Consider the following 6,000-nt stretch of genomic DNA (forward strand, 5'->3'; position numbering starts at 1 on the left):
GTGCACACTACATTCATTACAAGATGGGAAGATATGTTATATTGGTGGGCACATTCTGTGCGCAAAAGCTGATCCTGGCTGCCACCTATGGCCCCAATACGGACGACCCATTTCGGACTTCGGCCCTCATCTGATAGTGTGGGGCTGAGACTTCAATGTGGCACTGCAGGGAACACTTGATCGCTCCAGCGATAGGCTACAGCACTCACGTTCAGCAGAATATTTTTAACACACTCATCACAGACGATGCATTAATAGACATATGGCGCCACACACACCACTCACAACGCGACGGTACATGCTTTTCCTTCGAGCACGCATCATGGTCCCGCATTGACTACTGACTGCTGTCGAGAGACATCCTCACCTGGGTTAGAGGGGTGGAGCACATGCAACGTATGCTGTCCGACCATGCGCCGGTCCGGTACTACAGATCCCGCAGACTCTTCCCCCCGATGTTTCTGTGAAGGCTGCCCTCGCGGGTCCTGCGGGGTGGGGTGTTCAGATTGAGGATTTAAGTGGCCATCACTGAGGTTTTTTAATTGAATAAAGGATCTGTCTCCTCACCTTCCACATTGTGGGAGGCCTTTAATGTGACCATTAGGGGAACCTGCATCCCAAGCAGACTGGCATTCTGTGGGTGATAAGGGGATCCCTAGGGACATTAGAGTCTGAAATACGGGATCTGGAAGGAAATTATAGTCGCGATCCAAGACTGGAGACACTGGCTGACATACGAGCCAAATGTTCGGAATATCGGACAGAGGCCCACAGAGAGGTCAAATATCTTGGGCGAGAGATACAGGTGCAACAATACGGGGAGGGGAGGCAGCCCTGGCAAGACCCTAGCGGGGCTGCTGCACAAACCACATGCTGCGGAATATGTTGCTCAGCTGCAAGATGATGCAGGATGTCTGATCAGATCCCCTGAAAAACTTCCAACAGTTATGTCCTCCTTTCTCGCTCGGCTATACTCTGCGGGAGCGACGAGTGATAAGGAGTCGATGCAAAGCTACCTAGACTCCATTCAACTGCTCTGGCTTGACCCTGCTCATAGTGAATACCTGGACGCTCTGATTATGCCGGAGGAGGTGGCACAAGTAATATCTGGCCTCCCGTGAGATAAAGTGCCTGGTTTGGATTGACTAACGTCTGCTTTTCATAAAGAATATGCAACAATACTCATTCCCCATCTCATAGAGATGTACCACGAATCGATGTCAACAGGCATACTCCCCCACCCTCAGTGAAGCCCTCATTATCACAATACTAAAACCAGATAAACTACCAGAACTTTGTGACTCCTACAGACCCCTCTCTCTCATCAACCTAGATAATAAAATCTACGCAAGCTGTTGGAATGACAATTGCGACATGGTAGCCGGCCCCTGGGTAGCAGGCGCAACGCTCTGTATGTGATTATGCCTTGTTTACAGTCAATAAAAAAAAAAAAAAAAAAAAAAAAAAAATCTACGCAAAGATTCTGGCCAACCGTCTACAGCCCCTGATGCCATTAATTGTAAGGCCCGACCAGTCTAGGTTTATACCGGGGGAGCAACATCCCACAACCTCCACACTATTTTTACAGTCATGCACCACCTTAGCCCATCCCTGCCGGCAGTGGCAACCCTGTTGGATGCCACTAAGGCATTTGACTTCCTTGAATGGTCCTTTATCTTCCCCCTGCTGGGGCACCTGGGCTTCAGCGTCTTCTTCATACAGAAAATCCAGATATTATATAATCCCCCCTCAATGAGAGTCCGGCTTAATGGATGTACATCAGAGCCATTCGCCACTACACTACACGTGGAACTAGACAGGTCTGCCCACTCTCCCCCCTGTTGTTTGCAGTGGCCATGGAGCTGCTCGCGGCTAGATGACGCCAACATCATGCTCAGAGAGGGATTGGCTTCACCATGCAGGGACTGATGGTATCTATGTTTGTGGACGATATTGCGCTATATATTTGCGTTCCACGGGAGAATCTCACCAGTGACACAGGAGTTGATTCGCTTTGGTGGTCACTCGGGCATGCAGGTGAATAGGGGAAAATCCATATTATTTCCGCACAGACGGGACAACTCCGTTCTTGGCGGAATACCCATATAGATGGGCCTCCAAACAGACTGTATTTGGGAGTGCGGCTGAGTAGGGATCCGGAAAAATTGTGGAAAGTAAACTACAGGAAAACTATAGATTGGCTTGAAACGCAAATTCCTGATATGGAACAGATTACCGCTGTCCCTTGCTGGATGCATAGCCATTATAAAAATAGTTGTCCTGCCAAAACTGCTCTATTTATTCACCAATATCCCGCTTCCCCTGACTGTGCATTTTTTTTAAACGTCTGCACTCTAACCTGATCACTCTAATTTCGGCGGGTCGTCAACCCAGGATAGCATTTGACATTCTCACATTACCCCGGTCGCAGGGTGGGCTAGGAAGCACCGGACCTTCAGTTATACTCGTACTACGCCCGGGCAAGATTTTGGATACATCAAACACCGTTCCAGCCACATGTGGAGGTAGAATGTGATCGTGCCACCCCGTGGCCCTTGGGAAGCGTGGTGTTCCTCACCTACACAGCACCCAAGGGGGAAATCAACACAGTGGAAGGTGTGCGATGGGCGTGGGACAGTATTCTTAGACGGTGCGGAACAGAGGGTTTATATACACCATTAGCGCCAGTGGCGGAGAACCCGGTCTTTCCCCCGCTACAAGGCAGAGGGGTGGTGCACCGTGCAGATACTCTGGGGATATGCACTTTCGCTAATCTATATCCTGGAGACTACTTCCTCCCTCCATTTGCTGGTACAGGGGAGCGGCCAATCACTTTCTATGACACATTATACTATCAGTTTAGAGCGACCCACAAAGACCTACACAGCACATTCCCGACTCCCCCGACCAATACTGCACTTGAATATACATATACATCCACAACTCCACGAAGACTCATAACGCGCCTCTATTCTATGACCAAAGCCGCTTCCTGGCTGGACACTTCGCAAGTGCGTAGGTCTTGAGAGGAGGACATAGGACAGGACATAGCTGAGGAAGACTGGCTATACTGTTGCGAACTGACTGAACGACTATCCCCTAACTACTGCTTCCGACTGATCCATTTTAAATACTTGCACAGACTATACCATATGCCTGCGCATCTCCACAAAATCGGTTTGGAAGGGGACGCAACTTGTGTGCACTGCTCCGCTCGTCCGGCTACATTCACCCACCTGGCCTGGACTTGATATGACTGAGGCCCCCTTTTTGCCAACACCTGAACGATGCCTGCTTGGCTTTGACAAAGACATACCGGACGCACACCGTTGACTGATTGCGATGCTGCTGGTGCTGGCTGTGCGCAGTGTGGCGATACATTGGGGTCGGAAGCCCGCGCCCACGGCACTGGCATGGCTGAAGGATGCAGTGCAATGCCAGGCACTATTATCTGCCTACTGGGACCTTATGCCCCCTAGGTGTCGGCCAGTACATCTATGGGAACCCCATGTGACTTATTTGAGACAGAATGATGGCCCTGCGACACCCACATTCATTGCTGGTCCACTAGACCCCGAGTCTGTCCCTGATGGCTCACAATTTCAGGAGTAGGTAGCTGAATTCAGCCCTTGATAACTACATGCCAGTCAAACTGGGGATGCCCGGGGAATAGCATAGCTTACTATGATATCTGTCATACAGGTGTAGAAGCACGATTGTACTGGTAATTCCTGCCATGCTGGGGTTTGTTGTCCTTGATATGTGTGACTAAAGTGTGCTGTGATGTCTGTAACATTACCATGACTTTCTTTGTGCTGCCCGGGTCTAGAAGGCTGGCGCCGGAAACACAGAGCCTAATGGAAGGCTCTTCCAGTGCTTGGAATCATACCTCCCACACCGTTTACAGTGTGGGGGTATGATTCCAACATGTTTGATACCAAACATGATGGGATTCATTGCAACCAGTTTCAAGATGGTCATCGTGTAATTACGTGGTGCCCCCCTATATGGTATATGGCTGCTTCACTAACAACCCGGAAGAATGGACTCTGTAGGCTGTAGGGTTGTCCTGCTCATGCAGGGAACCCCTCACACTTAGGAACCAAGCACCCAGCCTTCAGGATTGCGAAGGCCTGCTATAGGGGTTACTTATAGGTTTGAAGTGCAGGGACCCTTGATATAGGAAACCTGTATCTTTAGGAAGTGGTGCTAGCACCATCTTACACAGGCTGCAATGGCAGGCCTGTTGTTCCATTTTGAATGGTCTCCCATGGTTGGCATAATGCATGCTTTAGCCCATGGGGGACCTCTGGGGTAGGTATGCCCTGGGTACTATACCCTAGTATCATATACCAGGGACTGATAAGGGTGCCCCAGTATCCAATCTGGGATGTACCCAAGTACTGAGCACAACAATTCAAGGGAGAAAGCAGAGAGACCGGGGTCCTTATTAGACGGATCCCAGTGAGACTAGTCAAAAACAGCTTAGCACCAGGCAAAAAGTGGGGGTAACCATGCAGAGGGATCCTACCTTCCTACAAGGGAACCATCTCCATTGGCAAGCAAATGGTTAGCATTCTGTGTTTTTCCTGCGGACCGGTATGGAAAAATACTGCTTCCAGCTGTGCAATTTTTTGTGCTATCCAGAACGGAAGTTGCTCCCGTTCGGAGGGGATTGTTCCCATTACTGATTTTAGCGTCTGTTGGCTAATTATAGGTGTGGTCTGATGTGGACCAACTGGAGTATTTCTCGCCGGTTGGACTGTTAATGTTCGCATGACAAACTGACCAATGTGTTTGTATTGCCAGACTATGTGTTTGTCTATTGTACGGACTTCATCCACTGGTAGTGTATCTATCTCAGGATGTGGAGTGTATGTCGCTAAGACCGGCCAGGTTGTTCCCTCTATGCTGAGTGGACCGAGTCTTACGACAGATGTTGTGTGTGTGAGGGCAACTTTAAACAATTTCTGTGTTGCTTGTAAGTTAACCGGACTTCAATGTCTTCGTATGGAATGTATTCTTACGGTGGTTCAGCTACAATGTATGTGTGAAATAATTTAGTCTGTGGCTCTGCGGGCAGGAACTGGACCCAAGAATGGAATACCTCTGATCCGAACACCTCGTTTGCCTCAATCACGAAGGTATCACAGCCACCTATTGCGGGTATGCTGTGTTCTAACAACTTTATGGTTACTACATGTCTGCAGTTCTCTTTAATGTTGAGAGCGTTTGCAAATTCGTCTTCCCCCGAACCACCACTCGCGTTGTCAGGCATTCTCAAAAGGCGAAGAATAAAAGTTTGTAGTAATTAGGGGGTTTTGATCAATGTGAGAACCTTTCATCCTTACAAGCTTGTTTAAACCATCAGCCAATACACAGAGTATATCTGTTCAGCTGAGGTGGATCTCCCTTCCCACTTGAGACGTCTCTGAAAAGTGCGAGTAGGGCTTTCTGAAAAAGCAAGACCGAACTACTCCGTTTTTAACTGTTAATATAAGAACCAAACCAATGTTGGCGGCGCCATGCCTTGTAGTTCCTAGGAATCCCCAAGACCTGCGTATTTTGGGTGACCTAAACTGAGGGCCTGGTGTCCAAACTGCTTCCGGACACCCCCAAAGGATATGTCAGCTGTTAGACCAGCTACCTCTACAGTGCCACTACCACCCCCCTGTATCTTACAGTGGTGCCGGTAGTTTCTGGCAACCACTGAAAATAACAACCCCAATTCCTCAGGGACCGTGGAAAACAGTACAGTACTTTTCGCTCAGTCACTCATGCTTACTTATTCTCAGAAAATACACAGGATGGCAATTAGGACATTTCAATAAGTATTTATTGGTCCAGTGTCAATCTTGTGTAAAGCATATTTGCTGCGAAAATTAGGAAACAAGCATATGAAAGAAATCGCAAGTACTAAAATAGTAGATACATTTATACCATAGTGCTAAGAAGATGAACATATACAGTGCAAATAAGACAGCATACTCCTATAATGCA

Source organism: Triturus cristatus, chromosome 12, assembly GCF_964204655.1.
Source record: "Triturus cristatus chromosome 12, aTriCri1.1, whole genome shotgun sequence".
Classification (NCBI taxonomy): Eukaryota; Metazoa; Chordata; class Amphibia; order Caudata; family Salamandridae; genus Triturus; species Triturus cristatus.